Genomic DNA, 21596 nt, shown 5'->3' on the forward strand with positions numbered 1-21596 from the left:
GCAGCAGTGGGAATTATTAACATCTTCTTGGTCAGCCTGAGCACTGCTTTTGTTTCATAATCCACTCCCCAAGATCATCTAGTCTTTCACACAGGTAAACCACTCAAAGTCTTTACAATAAAAATAATTCATCAAGAATCTGGGAAAAGCAGACTCAAAACAGCTCAGCATCCTTACAGTTAAAAACCCGACCATTTTTTTCTGTGGGAACCTGATTTTGCAATCAGGTGTGTTCCATGACAGACCCAGTGAGGCAAATTCAGTGTCCTGAAGCTCCTCCAGCCGAGGATCCTGATGCTTTTAGCAGCACAAAGACCAACGGCAGCCCAGAACTTAATGCAAGCAAAGCGAGGTTTGTTTGCCTTTAGAAACAACACAAATCTGTTTTGCTGGTTAAATAAAGTCATTTGCGGGGTTCTGTTGTGGGAACAGTGTGTCAGCTCGTCCTGAATGCAGCAGTCATTCGGATGAATAGCTTGGTTGTTGGGCTTTAATGACCCTCTGCACACTTAAGTGCCCTTTATTGACAGCCTGCGCTGCTAGCAGCTCTGCTCACATCCTGGAGCCATCATCAGCTGCAGGTGCTTCGGTATTTACAGCACAGCCCCAGGATAATCACTGCAGGAGTTATCGTGGGCATCCCCCCAGTGCTATGTGGGGCTTGTTTATTTACTGCAAAATGTTCTTAATCCCCTATGTTGTGTGTTTCCTGCCAGCCTTATGGTTTGAGAAAGCTCTGCTGCCTCCAGTAAAGGAGGCAATTGGAGTTGGGCACCAAGCCCTCTACACGCATGGGCGTTGAGGACATGGAAAGCCCATTTCTTCTCGTCTCTGTGGCTCAGGTCAGTGATATGAGGAGCTAATGTTAGTGAGGGAGTTTCTGAGATCTTAAAGAATTAAAGTAGCAGCAATGCCCAGACTGGGTTTATAATTGTCCTTGTTATTGTAGATGTGTTCTTGAAAGTTTGGAGGATAACATGTAGTGAGTGAAGTTGGTGAAGATCTCCAGGGGATGTCAGAAATGAGGAAACAGCAGCTAAAGTGTTTTGGTTCCCTCTGAGGCTTTCTTCAAATTAAGTTGAAAACAAGCAAGTGAAATGCGACACTTAAAAGCACTTTGTTTGTAAGATTCTTTCTGTTTCTAAATTACTTCATTTAAACATCTTTGTCTACAAAACCTCTAAGGAAACTCATTCTCTTGTTTTCTCATCTGCATCCTCTGTATGCATTTTCCACAGAAGAAAGAGTGTGAGTATCTCATGGACATTTATATATGCAAAAACACATGCTAGGAATTGTAGACTGCAGACTGCTTGAACAGATAGAGGTGTGTGATCTAAAATAAACCTGCTGACTTAGTACGTGCTCTGTACCGAGGTACCCACTGTTTGCCGAGATCTTTTGCTGTGGCCTTCTGTAATACCTGAATATATATTTACACTGTTTCTATAATGCATTTAGAGCACAAATAGCCTAGATTCAAGCTACTTGAAGAAATATTTCTTGGCTCTTTTGCTGTTTTGTTAGTGTTTTTTGTTTGTGAAAACAATTCTCGAGAGTATTGTTAGCTGTATCATAGCAGGAACACCTCTGGGCGAGCTTGGGAATGTGTCAAAGCAGGTTTTGAGCGCTTTTATTTTCACACCATGTTTTGGTTCTGTAGCAATAAATGTTTTCTGGGTAGAAACCTGCAGCCCCTCCTCTTGCAGGTCTCACTCCTTGGAATGAAAAAAGATTTTTTTTTCCTTTTTTAAAGTTTCAGGGCTTTGTTTGCAACAGGATTGTGCAGTTCACAGCCAGTAACAAGACTGATCAGCTCTGTGGCCAACAGTGCAAAGTGGAAAGCTGCTGTTGAGTGCAGCAGCTTAGTGCCACCGGGCAGGTGGGCTTTGTATAGGACATATTGCAGAGAGGGAAGGCAGTGGCGGCATGGAATAAAGGAGAGAAGAGCAGATCTTTTAGGAAATTCCCCACTGACAAGTTGACCTGCAAGTCAAGACAGGCAGATAGCCCCTGCTAGAATTTTTCTCTGCTTTTTTTCTGGTCTGTGTGCTGGGCATCTTTCAGCGGGGGAAGCATCACTGGGGGTCCTGTGCAAGTGTCCTCAGGTCAGGACAGTGCTTGGAGCTTCTAGGGGGAAGAAAGGCCTGTTCACACTGTCTGTGGGCAGCATCCTGGCTCTGCCTCTCCCCCTGTGGTAGAACAAGGCTGTGCAGGCCGTGTGTCACATCTGCCTTTCATTGCCCCGCTTCCTTGTGTGCCAAAGTGGCATGTGCTCCTACCAGCCCAACTAAGAGCATCCTGCAGAGGGAATGAATGCCAGGCAGTGGCTTTATTTCTGCAGCCTCATAACCACCGGCAGCCCAATCATTTCAAATGGGTCTCAGTCAATATGTTCAGATATGAGAAAGAACTTTTTTAAAAAAATAAGATGCATTTAAAGCTAAGGGTTGGCTCCAGCTTTAGTTATTTACATTGGGGGTGGGGGAGGTAATTTTTTTTTTTTTTATTAGTGTCACTGTTTAAATATTTTGGCTCTATCTTCCAATATTGTGGCAAGAGGGAACCATATGTGTTCCTAGAAAGAGAGCCTAGTACAGCCGTTAATCAGGAGAGGATCTATTAATGTATTAACATTCAGAATAACGAGCAGGAACAGCATGCACTGGAGAGACTAACGCGTATCTTCAGTCTGTGGCTTTCGAGTGTTTGGAAAACGTTATATCCCTCCATCTTTCCAAAGCTGAACTGCTGCCAGAGGAAGTTCTGTTCTGCTCTTAATTTTAGAAAGGTTAAATCTATTTGCAAAAGTAAACATAAGCACGGAGGAATGGAAAGCGGGAGGATGCGGGAAATAACAGGCTTCCAGTCTGCAGAGGTCACTGTGGGAGCTGCCGTGACAGTGAAGCACGATGGCATTTCCTTAGTGCTGGCCCGGGAGGGGGACGTGCTCGGAGAAGAGGAGAACGTGGAGTTCTCCTCAAATGGCTGTGTCACCTTTGCTGCGCACGCCCCCGTCTCCAGAAGGCAATGGACTGTAGATGGGTATGTTTGCAGATAGCAATTGGGCTGGAGGGAAGACTGCTGAAAGACTTGGCACAGGGAAAGGGCAAATTTTAAAGAGCTCCGTGTGCGGGAGAGATTGCTGGTTGAGCAGCTTGGTTGCCTCGAGGTCATTGCTAATTAGCTGCATCTTGCCTAAAGAAGTGAACATTACATTTTAATGCTGCTATGAAAGCGAATCATGCTGTCTTCCCCTTTGCATCCCATGCTGCTGCCTGCTTTGCTGTGGCATCTGGAGCAGGCTGCACCAGGGAAGGGAAGAAAGCATTGTACAGGCTTTGGAAGGGATGGATGCTGGAGCGGTAGCAGGCTTGAGATGAGAGAGGCTGGAGTATGACAGCTGTTAGTGGCTCATGCAAAAAGCCTGCCAGCAAAAATGCATCAATTTGTGTGATATCCGTGTGTCTTGTCTTGTGTTTTCGTAATTGCATACATGGTGTCTGCACAAACCCTGCTCCCGCGCCGCAGCGAGAGGAGCTGAGTGGCGGGTGACAGCCCGTCAGTGGGGAACACCAGCGAGAAGAGACACGCGAGCAGATGGGTGTCACCTGGGCAGGGTGAAGGCCCCAGGCACGTTCCTCCAAGGTGGCTCGAATATGGAACTCACTAAATGGAAAACCTCTCCTTTTCCCTAGGGGAAGAGTAGCATGTTCATCCAGACATGAGAGCCAGCAGTGCTGTCCTCCCGTGTTCTTCAAGAGTTTAGAGCCCAACGACAGCACGGTTATGTGGATATTGATGCACTCCGAGAAATCTGCTTCCCCACAGTGGGTTTACAAGCTTTTAAAGATCAAAACCCAATCCTAAAGACACACACAAGAAAATGTCTTTCCTATTTTGTGTTCAAAGGAAGCCACCTTCCTTTCCTTCTCTGACCCTCAGGGAGTGACAACTGTCTTGCTAAAGTTAGTCCTGTTGACAGTTGTGCAGATGACAGCCATTTGGAATGGGGGAAAAAGAGAGAAAAAAAAAAAACAAGAACAAGGAAATTGTGAGTCAAGGGAGATGTTTTTATTGGTTTTGCTGGCTCACAATAAGATTGTGAATTTTGGTGTATGAGTTATTGATGTTGCAAGAGCAACTGAAGTTATTTCCAAAGCCAATACTAGAATTTTGCTTTGGCAGCTTGTAATTGTGAGTATGTCACGCAGCTGCATAAGAAGAGGCAGTTATTCACTAGTAGGAGACTGGTGTTTTCTGAAAAAGGGTCAGACCAGACTTTTCCCCCATATGCTGTTGTTGCTGTGCTCTTCTTGCTCCTATTTGAACAGCAGCCTTAGTTTCCATAGTGCTGAATGTAATGCAGTGCACTGGATCTACGTTTAGGTGACTAATGTATGCTGTTGCTTTCCTTAATGTAGGGTTTAAACCTGCATTTTTGCCCAGAGTGCCAGACTATGACACATAAGAACGAGAAGACAGTAATGAATAAATATGGTGAGAACTTCAGCTGTAATCTGCCACCAGGTCCATCTGTTGCTTCTTCCCCCACAAGCCTTGCAGACTCAATGAGCTGGGCACAGACATGCTCCATAAACTGTCCCACCCTGCAGTCATGTATCTAAGGTCTAATTGGCTGGTTATAATCAAGCTTATCACCATTGGTCTCTTGATCCATTAGTGGTCACAGGACTTTCTTGTCCAGTTCTTTAGCAATTCCTTCTTCCTGCTCATGATGAGACCATGAGCAAAGATACCAAAGATTATGAGGTGGATAAACATCTTAATGCCATGCTGGTGTGCACTGTGTCACGGAGCACGTTCTCCATTGAGATGTTCCTCATGGATATCACACATAATCTTTCATTTAGCCATTCCCAGCCTGTCTCCCACAGTTGGCACTCAGAGCCCGTCTCTTGCAAAACTACCCACCTGGCTTCCCAAAGAGGAGAGTTGTTTTCCAGGCAGCAGCTAGAGAGTGCTGAAGTCTGTATGACCCATTTGCACCCTGAGTCATACAGAGTTAGTGCTGCTTTTCTCAGCTTATTTCTTCTGATCTGGAGAAGGGAAAACAGAAGCTCCTGGCAGGAGCATGATGCAGAAGCAACTAAGCAGAAGAGTGGCGCGTGTCTGAGATGACTCAGTGTGCAGCGAAGGCTCCGGCAAGTCTTGCTGTTGGTGAGCAGGAGCAAACTCTGGGAGAGCCGTTGCTTATCTCCCAGGCAACTCGGCAGCTTGCAGGAGGTTGCCATCAGCATCACCACCCTTCCATCCACCTCTTGTCGAGGCGTGATCCTCTCTGACAGATCTTGTGTTCACAGCTGCAGCTCACAAGTGGACTGTCTGCTCGCTTTGGGAACCAAGCCATCTTAATTAAAGCCCACACAGGAATCTTATCCCATTTCTCCTGTAGCTACTTCCTTAATCATGTTCCAGAAGTCCATGTCCTCAATTCTGTGCTCCTCCTCTTGCTTCCAGCTCTCTTTCCAGCAAGAAAGAGGGAGAGGAATTTAATAAGGAAGTTTACTGATCAGTGAAATAAATTCCACTTCTAAATTAGAGGGTTTTTTCTGCTCAGAGTTCTTTGCAGAACTTCTACTTCTGGTTCTCCTGGGAGAGTGTTTTGGGACCTGGTTTGAATGCCCTTCCCTTTGCTTCAAGATGCCATTCTCAACAGATGCCAGGGCAGACCAGGATGATAACACCTGCCTCTGGGTGGCAGGGCCATAAAGAAATACAGGGCTGTTATTAAAGCGTTCTTTTCCTAGCCAAATAACACCCAGTCCGTAGCATTATGGGCTACAACTGCAGAGTCATTTTAGAGCACGGAAGAGATTTTTCTCCTCCTAATTTATGCCTGTCCTGCATATGGCTTCTGTGGAGTCACTAATGTTGCAGACAGATGGGTTGGCATTTTACTAGAGAGAACACATGGGCTGGATGTTGTTAGTGCTTGTTAGCTCCTCGCTCCGTGCCTTGACCAGCCCAATCTGGTCACGTCGCAGATGGCTGGAAAGCCGCAGCCCGCGTGCGGGAGCCAGTCCGTGCCGCAGCCCTCGCTCGTGACGGCGGCTGCGGGAGCAGGCGCTTGGCTGCGGCTCCCGCGGCGCTTGGGGTGGCCCAGGGAAACCGGCCCTGTGGTTGGGGGGTCGGGGCATCCCTGCATGTACCACCAAGACACTGGTTTGTAAAAATCTCCAGCTATTTAACAAGGTTTTTGGTGTAAAGGCTTAATTTTGTGTTCTGAAGTTTTATGATATGGTCTTGGAGAAATTCTGCAAGCCTGGCACCTTGTTCCTTCCTACGTTCCTTTTTGGTTGATGTTTATGAAGGCGTTGCGTTTGGCTTTAGCTGTCTTTGGTTTCGGGTGGACATCTCATGCCATTTCCCCCCCTCTGTGGAGTGAATAGTCTGCTCTGATTTCCTCTCACCAGTCTTGTATTCAGCTGAACCATTCCTGGGTATCACCTCAACTAAACCCTGCAGGGCGAATCCTCCTCGCTGCTTGGATCTGCGATCCCCAGCAAAACCTGCAGAAGCAGACGCTGGAGGTGAATCATGTGTGTTACCCTCTTCCCTCTTAGTCAATATTGACGTGCAGTTTACAGCATAATGACAGGAGGTGCAGGGTGCGTCCTAGAGATGAGGCAGGGAATTTTTGTTTCAATACTAGTCCTTTAAAACTCTGAAAGCACTCTTGGAAAATACATGGGTATTAATCCAGGCTGAGCAATAGTTCTTCCACCCTATGATTTAAATTGGATATATTTGTCTCTCTCTGTCCTGAACTGTTGAGCAGCATTAATGCACCCTGATTATAGCTGTCACATTCTACCCCAGGGGTTGCTCCTCAGTGATAGGTGAAGTCACAGCAGTTCAAAGACCTGTCGTTCAGGAAGAAAAGCTATGTAGGAATATTCAGATATAAAATAGTAATAGTATGAATCAAAAATATGCTTCCTTTATTTAAAAGCCTTTGATCTTTCTTTTATGGCATCGCATTTGACAGTGTAAAGGGCAGTAACCTGTAGAAGCAGCCGTGTGCGAGACGCCGCTGACTTGCCCTCCAGTGCTCACAGCACTCTCCCCTGCGATTAAAACCAACTGCATGGAGAGAGGTGGAGGTGCAGCACTTGGCAGGGCTTCCTTTTACATTTTCTGTTGTACGCATCCCTTGGGGCTGGTGCAGAAGAGCTCACGTACATCAAAACATGTAGCTGGATGGAGAACCTCGCTGCTCTGCCGTGCTCACTGCTCCGCGTTTCTTCGGTCCGCGGTTGATGCAATAGCCAGGACCCCACAGCTTTTAGCACTCATGTATACAGTGCATGGGTCGTGTTTTGCATTAAGATGGAAGTCTATGAGCTGACCTCTTTTGCTAAAGACATCACGGGGTTATGTTTCATCTCAGTGTTGAATAATAAGAAAGAGAAAGGAGGCGTTTGCTGTAAATCTGAGTGCGTGCAGGGCTCTTTCTCACCTATCCTACCCCACCTTTCAATTTTCTTTTTGGCATTGCCAGGCACTCTCTTTTCTTTGCTCAGCAGCTAAAAGCAGCTTTTTCATTACATTTCCTGGAAGACCCTTTACAGGCATCCATCCCTCCCTGCCTCATAAATTCAGTTTATACAGCAAGCTGGCAACACAGAGGTCAGAGGTCTTGGCAAGAAGCAATTATTATGAAGAAGTACTCTTCCGTTTTTGGGTTACAAAGAGGGTATTATAGGGGGAAAAAAATTAGCTGGAGACTAGGGATGGTCATTTGTGAAAGGCAGGTTGCTTGATTGATGAGGAACTGCACATCCCCTTAGAGCTGTGTTGGGAAGGTGTCAGGTTGTGCAGCGTGGTATCGCTGGCTAGCAGAAACTCGCCAGCTACCACAAAAACAGGAGAAGAAAACCAGTAAACAGTCTGTTAAATAACCTCATAAATATTGCCAGCCATAAGCATGTCTTGTGGTACAATTTGTTTTTTTGTTTTTTTTTAATATTTCTCTAATTTTAAATGAACAGCCTCTAATTAAAGTGATTTAGTGGCTACCTGGGGACCTGGTATTTGAGCAGCGAGTGATACTTAGGAGAGATTGATTGGTGAGGCATAATTCAATTGGGGGATTTTGATAATGATATCATCACCCGAGAGAGCCAAGTTTGAGCAATTACCCAGCTCTCAGAGCCTCCTGGTTGGGTTGTAACTTCAGCAGGCAGTTTTGGTGTGTCTACATGCACACATACACACAAAGACTTTCCTGTTTGCCCGTTGTGAATGTGAAACCGTGCTGCGTAGCACACTGCATACGGTAGAGCAGTGAAGAAGACAGATGCTTCTTCTACATAGGTCATGATACAGATTAATGCCAGCCTGGCAATAGGTGTTAGGAAATGGTAGCACATATGGATGAAACTTCTCCGCTTTCCACCTTGCTGCTGACTGCCTGAAAGCAGATGCCTGGTAGGGTTGTTTTGGGTGCTCCTCGATGGAGTTTTGTGAGTTTTGGGTTGGCTGCGTGTTCAGGGGCTCCCTTGGGTGGGAGGTTGTTGAGTGGCCCATTGGGTGCACGTGAGCGTGCTGATTTATCAGCTTCTCTTTTGAGACTGTTCCCTTCACTGCACACCAGATCCTCAAAGAGGCTCCGGGCCCTCTCTGTGTTTTGGCTCTCCTCTGCTGACAGCCGCGTGTGGACAAGAAGGCCTTTGACATTTAGAAAAATCTCAGTGTCTAAAGCAAGAGGCAGAAACAAAAAGATTTTCTTTTATAAAGGTCAGAGCAAGCAGCTTCTTAAAAATATTTTCAAATTGGTTTGTTGGGCTATGACAGGATTTACACGTAGTAATGGGTGGTGAGGCAAGTGCAGTAAACATGTTGGGAAAGCATCAGGGAGGCCAGGGACCATCAGGTACATGTGTGTGTCCAGCTTGTTGGATGGGAGATGCTTTGTGGCACACATGGTGATTGCACTGCAGAGTTTTGGAGAGGTGATTTGGTGTAGCAGACCCTGAGGACTTCTCCTAGTGGGAAAAAGTTTGGGGGAAGAGGGAGTGACCGTCACTTATGGAGAGTAGCTCCAAGGGCCTTGGATGGTGAAAGGAAATTGCAAAAAGGGTCCTAGCAGGCAGCAGAGGTGGCTTTGAGGAGGGCCTGGAAACACCATGAGGACAATGGAAATATCAGGAAGAGACCTGGAGTATGGAGAGGTGAGTGCAACCACAGCAGAGTCATAACCCCTAAGGAGACCAGTGAGCTGGATGGAGCAGAGAGAAGATTGTCCTGGGGTCTCGGCCATATGTCCCATCCCTCGGCACACACAGGGTTATTTCCCTAGTGTATTCAGAGCAGTTGTATGTACAGACATCACGTAGGAAGTGATTTATGGAATAAGTAGAGCAGAGCCTCTCGGCAGACAACATGGAGCCTCCACAATACCTTCACTGGGTAAATGTCACCGTGCAGTGATTCACTTGCTTGTTTTGACCCCTCATACATCATAGCCTCGAAAAGTATCATCTACTACAGAGTATGACCGAGCTTCATCTGCAAAGCAAAAGCTTCTGAGCACCAAGGAGTAGAAAGGCACATCGGCAACCCTGCCGAAGGCTCGAGCTTAACCCTGCGTCACCGTGAGAAGATGCTGGAAATGAGGTTCCTGAGTTGTGCCTGCTGCTGCAAAGAGACCCTTGGCCTGGTGCAAAGCACCACTGTCACTTTTATCACCTTACCAAAAATTCTGTGGGAGGTGGAATATTCCCTCTTTAATGGTGAAATCTCAAAATCCTACTGAATGATGAAGCCCTCTCTTTACTTTTTCCATGTTTTTCCCCCCTGTTTTTGTGGTAATGGCAGCCTTCTCTCTGGAGCACCCAAGCGCTTTCTTCTCACTCTTCTTCCAGAGTCTGAAGGTCTACAAGACACTGGTTCGTGTGCTCAAGTAACATCTTAAAAGAAGGATCTTAAAAGCTTAGGCTGACTAAATTCCCTCTAGTTCATTAAATTCATTCCACTTTATAGCTGATGGCATTTTTGGAGACAGTGAGGTTGTTGCTGGTTGGTTTGTTTGTTGTTTTTTTTTGTTTTTCTAGATACCAAAATATGTCAGAAGAGGGAAAGGGTGTACATGAAACTGTAAGAATTGATCAGTTCTACATCCCACTCTTCATCTGCTGCATGGATGGATATTTAGAATAGAGAAAATGGCAGGGACACCCCAGTTCCCAGGTATTTGGCTGGCAACAAACTGCGTGCACACATTCAACTTCAGCTATTATGTAAATCTTTGCCTGTCAAAAAGAAATAAGTGCATACTATATATAAAATCTATAAAATTGTGAATGATTTACCAGTTTCCTGAGCTAAAAGGATGTTTTTTTGATGTTTTCCCCTGTCAGGCAGCAGCTGGTCTTGATTCTTGTGCAAAAGCAATTGGCTCCAAGAGGCTCCTTGCACTGCCACGATCTAGGAGGAAAAGGCTGCGGGTTTATGTTGCCACATGGTAAACAGAGCTGTCTTGCTCGTGTTCACAACACAGTGAAATGAGCTAGCTGATGTGATTGTTCTGTAAGGTAGCACGGTGTGCGAGCAGAAAACAGGGTGTCACCCGTGAAATCCATAGTGGGATTCACTCAGCAGCACAAGCAGATGTGATAACACAGATAACACCAGGTACCTGGTGATAACACCAGGCAAAGATTGATTTCCATTGCTCTCCTAGGAAAGGTCCCGACAGGCCTTAAATCAGGCTGGGCTGGCAACAGAGCTTAGCCAAAGCTGGGGTCTCATTCCGTTTGTGACTGTTGAAGGGCCAGTGTTGGACCCAGAGTAGGCAGAAGTGGTTTTCAATATGCTCTTGTCTTTCTTGCCCTCTTTCTCTCGCCTGTGAGTCTGAGTGGTGCTGACTTGAGTCCTTCACCTGGGTGTTTTGTACCCAAATGTGCTTGGGTCACATTTGGTCCCTGTCTCAGTCCCTGCTCCCTCCAGCTCCCGCAGTTCCTCACCTAGTCTCCCAGCCACGCTGCAGACTTGCTCCTGCAAAGAAGCCACGCGGATTAATGGGACTGTATTGCTCCTCTTATAATCACTTTATTTGTAAAGCACAGGCTGCAGAGGTACTTCTGCTGTTGAACTCGACAACAGCAATAAATCTGTCTGTCTATCCATATCCTTGTCTATACTGCGTTATGAACAGATGGGTAAAAAAGAAAAAGCAATAAAAACAAACAGTAAGAACAGTAACAATGGTAGTAATTTTAAAACACTCTCAGAAAAGCAAGTTTCTAAATTTTTTTTTAAGCAATGTGAGATTGAGTGAACCGAACTGCCAGGGCATCCATCCTCAGAGTTAACGTTAAGCTCTGTTTCTTGGCAGGGAAGGCATTGCTCGCTCTCCTTGGCCTGCTCAGGGAGGAGACACCCGGGTGAGATGCTTTCTGTGGATGCCCTCTCTGGCTGTTCCTGGTGAGGGGGAGCCCAAGGGGAAGGTGTTGCCCCTCTTGCTTGTCAGACAGCTAAAGAACCCCTGCTGAATGCAAGGGGAGGTAACTTCTCTCACAAGCCCATATTTCCTCATGTAGCTTCACCAATCTTAATTATTCTGCCTCTGCTGAAGGATGTAAGTACAGTTAAGATGAATAGGCAAGAGAAATGGCCATTAATCTCACAAAACAAAGAAATTATTCAAATGTTACCTTCACCTAAGATAGCCGCAAGCTCACCTTAGGCAGGAAGTTTAAAACATTTTAAGTTGTTCTGTTTCTGAGATCATAAGACCCAAGTAAACAGTCTGGCAGTAGATGCTAAATTTCTTAAGAAACTTACTTTAATTAATTAAACTAGTAAAGCAATTAATGGATTTACTTCTGAAATTCTTAGAAAATTAGTTTTGTGCCCAAGGAGTGTTTTAATTCTAAGAAGGAGGCAGTATCTTTCATACAGAGATTGAATTCTTGTTTCAGGTGAGTTCAGCTCAACGTTGACTTTGGAGACACAAGTGATGCATTCATAATACTTGGACCTTCATCCTAAACTCATGTTTCTCATCAGCTGAATCCAGGGTGGATTTGCAAAACAAAACCTGTGTTTCTTTGACAGCATCCAGCCCACGTACGAATTCGTAGCTCTGCTAATCTTCACGTTGTGCCTAACCTTTAGGATAGACTGCAGATGAGCACTCCTAGCTGTGCCATCAAACTGCTTTCCTAATGATCTGCCATTTCTTCCTTTTTCTTACTTAGACTCTTTAGTCTGAGCCTGTGACACATGGGATGTTTAGAAAGCTGGCAGGTTAGCTCTGCTAGAGAACTGTTTATGGCACCAAATATCCTTTGGAGTTGCTGAAAGAACCAAGCTGAAGCAGAGGAGACTCTAAAACCAATGTTAATTTACTTTTCCTCTCTAAAACCTTGTTTGGATTTTTCTCCCTGGCTCAGAGGTGACAGGGACATCCTCTGTACCTTGCACTCTTTGCAATCAGAAGTGACACGTACACGAGAAGTTCATAATCGGATGTGTCCAGGTTCCTAGAAACATGCAATAGAAGCAAGCAAGTTCCCTGGGGCCCTTGGTGAGTAACACTTCCCTCCGAGCAGGTACAGCCCTGTCTTCCTTTCCCAAAGAAATAGTCGGCTCTGGGAAGGCTGGGAATCTGCTCAGCTTCCTGCTGGAGCCTTCCCGGTTCCCAGCTGGGCTCCAGGGAGAAGCAGGGTACAGAGCAATTAGGAGCGGGAGCATTTTGAAGGGGAAGATGGCAGGGGAAAGCATTAGCATTTCCGCTGTGATGTTTTTGATGTTTATTAATAAACAAGCAGCCTTAGTGCCTCCAGGGCCAAGAAAAGCTCCAAGCGTTCCTTACATTTCTTGCATTTAGCTTTTTTTTATTATTATTATTATTTTTATTTTTTTTTTTGGCTTGTTTTATATGTTACAGGAGATTTGTAATGTCTTCCCACATGTTGAGTTTCCTTATTTTCATGTTAGCATCTCTGGAATAATTCCTCTGGAGCTCTTGGATAGGCACTGCCAGGCTGATTCAGACATCTCGAAACACTTCAGGGATGTGGGGTGAATCAGCCTCATTCAAAAGGACTCGTGTCAGTTGGGAACGTGTCCACTTCTTCCTTCAGGAACAGGAAGGATTTCCAGGATAAGGGCTCCGTAGTGTCATAGGAAGAAAGCTCCTTGGTGTAGGCCAGGCCACCTAAGCACTGCTGGAGGATGGAGACCCCAACGTGGGCACCCTGTCCACGCAACGCGTGGTGGGAGCCTGGCCCTTGCACAGGCCACTTCCAAGATGCTCAAGCTGCTCTTTTCCCTGCTGTACCACTTATTATGCAGGGAGGAGTCCTCTGCCGAGGTTTTGGAAATGCAGAATTCAATAATGGCCCAATTAAGTGGTGTGACGAACACCTGCTCCGCAGCAGATAACATTTTCTTGATTACAGGCAGATCCCCACCGAAGGAGCCTTCAGCGCTCCCTCTCCTCTGCATTGTGGGAGGCAAAATAAAACCCTGCTGTATTAATGGGCTTGTTCTTCTTTCCCTTCAGGCTTCCAGCTCCTCTGGTGGAAAAATGCAGCTTCTGGAAACCGAGTTCTCTCGAACCATCCGGGAGCTCATCGAACTCCACCTGCTTCGCCAGGACAGCATCCCAGCCTTCCTCAGCGCCCTCACCCTCGACCTCTTCAGCCGCCAAACCATCACTTAGTTCATACCAGTCCTGCCAACACCCACCAGCCAGGTGAGGAGCACCCCTGGACAGGAGAGGGACTCAGCTGCAGTGTTCACAAACTTCCCCCACCCACCCTTAAGCCATGGCAATGGGTGGTTTTGGGTGGTTTGTGTGTTTTGGGGAACTCTCTTTTTTTATTATTTTTTCCCCCTCTTCTATGCTGATTTTTCTAGCCTCCTTCCTCCTGCTCTTTTGAACTCTTGTGGGTTCCCCTGTGCCAGACCTCACACATGAACTGCAAGATATGTTTAAACTGCCCAAACGGTCTTTCCACCTCTCTGCCAAGTAGGTGGGAACTGCTGTCTTGAGGAGCCACAGCATTGCTGCTAACAGCTTTTCCCAAGAGGATCTCCCAAATCGGGGCCTCAGCCAACAGACAGATATGGATGTAGAGGAAGACTGGTCTGAATGGTCCCCTCCAACTGGAGCCAAGAGCTTGGTCCCTGAGGCAGGATATTGGTGAAGGATCAGAGTCATGAATTAGCAGGTTTGTTTTAAATACCTTCTGCTCTTGCTAGTAGCTCATCATTGAGCAGGGTTGAAATAATGTTCAAGTTATCTAATTACCTGAGTCTCCGTCCTGGAAAGCCAGCCCCTGGTCTGCCATGACTCCGCAGCCAAGCATAAGTACAAATGGATTTTAGAAGACCCTCTGCCTTTACTGTCTCCTCACTGCCATGGGGTGTGCTCTGATGTCACTGACCTGCTTTTTGTTTCTTATCAAGACTCATGGACTCTTGGTTGTCTCAGGATTGCAGATGATGGGAGGGATCTTTGCTGTACTGCTGGTTTTAGCCTGGTGCTTGTGATCAGGCTGTGGTAACTACCCACCTTGTTGTGGATGTCTCCTTCCCTTGAAAGTGTCTGTTGAGGATGGAGCACCCCTTGAAGTCTGACATTCTGTGTTGCAATGGAGATCCCTCTTTAATCCTAAGAATAAAGTGTCACTTCCCAACGTGAGTGTATGACTTCTTTATTTGGGATGTACACAGTGCTGCCTCTGTGCTGTCCTGTGTATGAAGTGTGGTAGCAAATCCCCTACGAGTGGTCTGAGGCTAGTAGTGCTTTGAGAAGGGAGGACATCATCACCTTGTTTCTTCCAAGAGTATCTCATTCATACTATAAACCAGATGATTAGTTTATGAACTTTGGTGTATATTGCTTTCCTCTCGGTATCACCAACGTGCTATTTGAGGCTTGCAGAGAAGGCAGCAGTATCTATGGGCATGGAAAACAGCTGCCATAGATGCAACCGATGAGAAGTGATGGGACAAGCATGAGCTCTGGGGAGCCCATCTCCCCAGCCCCTTCTCTCTGCAGTAGCAGCAGCAGCAAAGTTTGGCAGTTTCTCTTCTGCTTGAAGAAGTCCTGGTGGAAGACGAATTGCCTGGCATGCTGTGCCAGGGGAATGCTGCCTGATTCATATGCGCAACATGGCACCGTGAGTCGCCTTCCTCAGTCATGGAGAAAATGAATCGTGACGTCAGCCACGCTCAACTCCTCCGCCAACACAATAGCGGATCCTGGCTGCTGCTGGAAATTTTTCTCCTGGCTCCTCGCAGGAGAAATGAAGTAATTAATAAGTTTACAATAAACCCTCTATCTTAGCAAACCACGGGTGAGGCGAGAAGCGATGCTGGGAAGTGACAAGGGAAAAAGCATTCTGCCCGCTGGAAAGTTGCCTCCCAGCAGTGAATGGATAATAGGTTGGTGCAGAAAAAGTACCAGTCTTCCGAGACTCCTTCGGTGTGGAGGAGAGACACAGATGAATTACCCTGCTGCACCCTGTTCTTCCTGCAAAACTGGTTTGTTCAACAAAGTGCAATAAGATAACACTCATGGAGGAGGCATTTTCTGGAAGTGCCTGGTGTGGCGGCTCCGCGCGGTGCAGAGTCTGGTCTTGCCACGCGGTCGGGGCAGTTGCCAGGCTGGCTGTCCTGCCTTGCGTGACAGTGCTGCTGTTGGACAGCGAGCAGACGTGGGCACTGCGTTGGACCAGGGCTGCCGGGGAGCTTGGCTGCTCGAAGATGCTCTCAGGAAAGCCTGGGAGCATTCGTGGGAAAGCATGACCGTCTCGAAGCCGCCTGCACTGCTGGGGAGACACGGCGCTGGGGAGTTGCAACCCCCAAATTTCCCATTCTGCCTCTGATGGCAACTTCAGCTTAAAGCCCCAAAGAGGTGGCTGAACCTTGCTGCCCTAGCAGCTCCCGTCTGCTATAATGCTCGTCCCTCCCGTGAGGGAGTTGTGAGGAATAACTGTGATGCTCAATGTTGCAGGGAGTAACCGAGTAGTTGTGCACCGAGCCAGCCAGGGCTCAGCAGATCCTTGCAGCACCTCGCTGCAACGCTCACCACCCACCTTGCACTCCCCCAGCGCAGAGGACCAGCACCAGCCCCTGTGGGGCACCACAAACAGCAACACCGCTTGCCACGGCTGCTACAGCAGTTTTCAAACACTCCAGGTGCTGGGGGTACGAGTCCCATCTGTCTTCAGTTTGCCACTTGCAAAGCTCCAGCCCTGTTTGCAAAAAAATCGTTTTGGAAACTCTTAGGAGATTGGTAATAAATTTGCAGTTGGTTGGAGGGGAGAGGCAAGAGTGTTAACAAGTGTGCCGATGCTTGCTGGGTTTATGTGCTATAAGCTGTAAAATATGATTTATTAATGCACGGCTGGGGGACTGTGCATGCTGGAGCACTGTCTTGTTTGCAGTGTTGCCTGAAGCTTCCCTTCACTCCGACTGCTCCTGCGTCCCTGCTTCTCCGCTGCTCAACCCTTTTCATCTATGTGCGTATATAAATATCTAACAGGGGCAAAGAGTTGTCAAGAGCTGCCATATGGTCCTTGAAAGCAACAGAGCTCTTGGGTAAGGTAGGCACTTCCAAGGTTTGTGCTTCTTCCCAGAGTTTGCAGCTATGAACTTGGAGCTTTTTGCTCCTGTTTCAGTCCCTGGCTCCTTTGGCATTGATGCTTTTCCCATGTATGAGCCCCAAGGAGTTGTCCTGGAAGTAAGCCTGGATTTGAAGAAGGACTAAGAAGCCCTTATGGAATGATGTGTGGAAAAGCTTAGGGCATGGCTCGGTAGGTGTTGGTCATGTTGCTCCTTCAGGTAATGCTGTGGGGAAAGGGCAGGAGTGTGAAGCTGAGGCACAGGTAGGAGTGAGGAGCAGGCTTGGGGACTGCAGGGGAAGGAAGAAACAGGGTGCGAGAAGGAAAGGGAAGCTTTTCCCAGCTGACATCCTTGCTGGATATTGGCCAGCAGCCTGGGTCCAGGCTTGTCCCACCTCGGGACTGGGCAAACCTCCGTTTTTCCTGCCTGTCTCCAGCTGCAGCAGGGCCGTGCGGTGCGGTGCAGACAGCCTCTCTGAAGGCAGGAAGCTGCTCTGCTGGTCAGATCAGTGATCGCAGCCCTCACAAGGCTTCCCAGGATCCATGCAGCAGGATCCATGCAGCACAGATGCAGCCAGGCGGGCATGTCGCCTTCTCCCAAAATTGTGTCCCGACCTCTTCCCAAGGAGGCATGGCCAGATACCTCCTGAGTGAGGTATCTGAGTAAGTGCGCCCATGGGTCCCGAGGTCCGTGCTGTTACCCCTGCAGAGCCCCCTGTGCCCCACAGCCAGGCGGGTGGATCAGAGGAGGCCTGCGCTGGTGCCGTTGGGTGCCCTGGTGATTACTGTTGAGTTCCCAGTGTTTCCCATGCCCACATCCAACCTGCCAACCTGCCACCGGGACATGGAGCAGCGATGGCGCTTCCCAACCCCATCAGATGGCTGAGAGATGGCCAAAAATCCTGCAATTTGGGCTAATAGGAGAACATGTTGAAAAAGACCTTGGGGGGAGAGAAGCGAAGCCTTCCCAGGTCATCACCAACATGATGCTGGGCTGGCAGTGGTGCTGGGTGCAGTAACGCGGCACCGATGGGTTAGGCCCTGTTAGGACTTCCAGCTACTAGACATGGGGAGCGTGGTGACGGTGTCTGATGCCGGGTGATGGGCACGAAGGCCACGGGTTCCTGTCACAGCACAGTCGCTGAGGAGGACAGAACGCGCGCGGTGTAAATCACATCCGCGCTGCCTGCTGTGACAGCAGGTTCCCATTGAACAGCAACGGTTCTAAAAGTTGCATGATATTTAAAAGCTACAAAACGCACCCACTCTGATCAGGGGAGGGATATTAAAAACAAAATATCAGCAAAGCTTTTTCTCAGAATCTTTTTTAAATATTAAAATCCCATCCTTCCCAACAGGAAAGCTTTTTCAGGCTAAGAGGAGCGACTGAACGGCATCTGATGATATCGCATTGACACAAGTGTCTAGAAAAATAGGGTAGGAATGTATGATCTGTTCTGAAAAAGGAACCCTAGCTAATAGGAAATGTGCTGATGCTACTTTTAATTTCATGACTCAGGTTTGCTGCAAAATTGATGGGAATCTGTGTTTGAACTTGGTTACATGAAAACAGTTTTTTGCTTCTTGGGTTTTTTCCATCTGTTGTTTCTCTTTGCAGGGGTATCCTTCTTGGTACTCTGGGGGCTCTTAGATGTTATTTGAAAGGACAGTGGAGTGGCCTTCTTTTAGAAAGTCTGATAACTAAAAGAAATAAGGGGTTTTGCTTCAGAAATGTTCTGTTCAGAAGTCAGTGGCTGAACCCTTTGCGGAATGGGACGGTGCCAGCCCGCGGGCTGCTCCCACTCTTCTTCCACTGTGGTGGCTGCCTTTCCAAGGCTGGAGACCTTGGAGACCTGGTCCGCAGGCTGGACCAGGCTCACATGTGTGTGTCTTTTTCCCCACAAAGCAAATACGAGGGACAAAACAGAAGCCCAGGCTTGTCCTAGTCTTGAGGATGGTGGCTCAAGTGAGGAGGAGCAGGAGGGGAAGGCAGCGGGTGTGTGAGATGAGGCGGTTCTGGGTCAACAAAGGCTTGGAGGCCACCACCATCCCTCTCTCCCCTTGCTGGCACTGAGGAGAAAGGTGAATGTTAGGAAATCTCTTCCTGAGGGGTAAATACAACTAAAAAGAAGGCTGCAAGGAGCACAAAACCAGTTCTTGAAAGCTGGAGACCCTAGGAGTAGCCTGTGTCTTTGGTTCCTACCTAAGCCATCATTTAAGCAAGACTCTCAGTTCCTTCAGGCTGTGTCAGTTCTCTCTCCTGCTTCCTCTCAATGGCATCAAGCGTCTACCAGGCTCCTCTTCTTACCTGTGCTGTTTCCTGGCCTGGGCGCCAGCACTGATGAGTTATTAGTGTTGCTAATTTTACCTGATGCTGCTTCCTTCTCTTCTTGACAGGTTGTGTTTTTTTGAACTCTCCAGCTGACTGATTGAGCTCTCTTTAATATTCCCCGTTTTACTTCGAATTCTCTTTGTTTCTTTTTTTTTTTTTTTTTTTTTTTTTTTTTTTTCTCCCTATAAATCTTCCCACTGCCTTTTTTTCTCCATCCATGGTCACTTCTGATGCCTCTTTAACCTGGAACTAAGCCAGAGACCATCAAGAGGTCATTGAAACACAGACGGTTGTTGGATTTTAAATAAGGACTGGATAATTTTATGACCATTAACAAGACTCACTGCTATGCAATCTAAAATAATAAGGGCAATCATATCTCATGGTTCAGGGAGTGAGCTGATTGCCTGTAGGGACTGAGAAGGTAATTCTCCATCGCTGACTCCCCCCGAAGTATCGCACCATTGACAAGATGTGCTTGAACAGGTCAAAGGGAAGGAAGATGCAGATGGAAGTATCAGAGTCTTTTTATCTGGGGATCATAGATTTGAGGCATCAATGTGGTGGAAAATGTTTTCCAGGCAGGTGAGAGGCTCTCAAGGGTAGCAGATGAACCTTTCCTCTCTCCTTGAGCAGCTCATCATTGTACAACTGCAGGCACTTGGTGACGGGGGCTGGTTCATCTGCCAGTCTGGTCTCCTAACCACTCCAAAGAAAGGAGTGACTCTGTAAAGAAATTCAGATCACAAACCTCTCTTAGGTCCTCGTTGCTGGTGGTGCTCCTGATTGTCACTCCTCACTGAACACCGAGTGAGGAAGGGAGACCGGCTTGATAGGGCAACAGGGTGACTCGGATCGCCTTGTCCCTCCTTCACCCTTCCTCCCATCTGAGGCCCTCCTGGCTCTTCCCTGCGTGTGTGTCTCTCCTTGGCTCGTTTTGGGAGTCACGCTCCAGCCCTTGGGGATGTACGTGATCCGCTCCCGCTCTTATCCCGCCACTACCAAGCAGAGCCGCGCTTGATTGGCATGCTCTGAAGTGACAGCTCCTCTTGCTGTGAGTCCTGGGAGGGCTACGAGGAATCTCAGGAAGGAGGTGATGGCGGTGAAGAGACCAAAGCCAACGAGAACACAGCCTTCACCCTGGCAGCTGCACTGGAGGTTGGAGGACTGCTAACATCTCACCAGATAACAACTCGCACTTGGATGGATCCATCCTGCAGGTGAAGAATGTCTTTTGGTAAGTCTTTAGGTAATGCCAGGACTTCATTTCAATGCTATAGTCACCTGCCCAGCAGACCAATATTCCAGACATCAAGGTTTGGCCTTGGGGTGGACCCAGCATCACCCATGCGTGTTTCCAGCCAGTTACCAAGTCCTGTGAATAATCCCTCTGTAAAGACAACCCACCATCACGTGCTGCCATTAGTTACCAACTCCAAAGTGACGCTGAGGATTATAGCTCTAACAAAGCTCTCACTAACTTACTCAAGCTCATTAGAACATGCAAAATATGGACGAGATCTTAGGCACGCTAATAATTGATTTTAAGGAATCGCTGCTGTGGTAAACCGTAATTAACAGCCTATAGCAACACCTTTTATTTAATTACACGCAGGCAGAGCTGGGAGGCAGGCCAAGGTTAATGGGCAAAGAGTCTCCAGCAGCCAGTCTGTTACACAGAGGGCCATAGGTCCTAGGTTGCTGTGGCATATGGCCACATTGGGACAAGGATGTTTGGTTTACACCTCCAAGCATATGCTGGCTACTGTCTGCAGCTCCCAGGGGTCATGTCTTGTATCCCTTGTCCAGCCATGGAGCACTGGAAGGAACCACAGTGGGAGAGCAGTGATTAGAAGGTGCCTCCTGCAAAGTGGAGGTCATGGGTCTCCTGCAGGGTGCATGGGACATCCGGGCTATATCAGCTGGAGGCCTGCAAGACCCATCATCTCTACTGGGCTTTGACTGTCAACTGTCCCACTACACCCCAGAAATGCATTTTTGATGCAGTGAAATTGCTCATGTTGGTGGAAATCTGCCTTGAATGGGATGCCTGGCACCAGTGATTCTGGCAGATAAGGTGTGCTGTAGGTTGTCCTGAATCCACAGCTCCGTGACCACTGTCTACCACAACCTCATTGCTGCTCTGGGTGGAGACCTCCCATCTCCTGCGCCAAGGTTAGTTCAGCACCTCCTCCCTTCTCTCCCTTTCACTGAGACACTCCTGGGGTACAAACGTGGGTCCAGCTCTACCTGGAGGAGGAAGGTGTCTCACAGGGTTGAAGGAGACACCTTTCCAGAGTGAGGAAGGCACCAGCTCCCTCCACGAGCACCATCCTCCCTGCACGTGCCCTGTTTCCACTGCTGCTTTTTCTTGACATGATGGTTAACTCTGGCCTTGCACAGCCCCTGGTCCCTGTAACCGGTGTTAAATGTAATGAATGATCTTGTCCTCCTTGTTTGTCTCCTCTTTAGCGTAACACCGTAATTAGCTTAATTACCAACAGATTCTTCTTCTTTTTTTTTTTTTTTTTTTTTGGATAACTTAAAATGGAAATTAAATTTTGCATCAGATTTTACAGGCTGTTAACGGGAATCGAATAATCAAGCCTGACTCCAAGTCCTTGAAAATGAGTATTAAAAAAGGTCTGAATTTGCAT

General features: G+C 47.5%; 1 long non-coding RNA gene across 1 annotated transcript; it reads left to right on the forward strand.

Moving 5' to 3' along the window:
• Positions 1-727: 727 nt before the first annotated feature.
• On the forward strand, positions 728-14635 carry LOC112959891. The gene is made up of 3 exons (XR_003251671.1): positions 728-842; positions 13538-13729; positions 14010-14635. It is a non-coding gene; the product is annotated as an uncharacterized LOC112959891 (long non-coding RNA).
• The last annotated feature ends 6961 nt before the right edge of the window (positions 14636-21596 follow it).

Source organism: Nothoprocta perdicaria, unplaced genomic scaffold (genome assembly GCF_003342845.1).
Source record: "Nothoprocta perdicaria isolate Ctin4 unplaced genomic scaffold, notPer1 scaffold_12, whole genome shotgun sequence".
In the NCBI taxonomy this organism is placed as follows: Eukaryota; Metazoa; Chordata; class Aves; order Tinamiformes; family Tinamidae; genus Nothoprocta; species Nothoprocta perdicaria.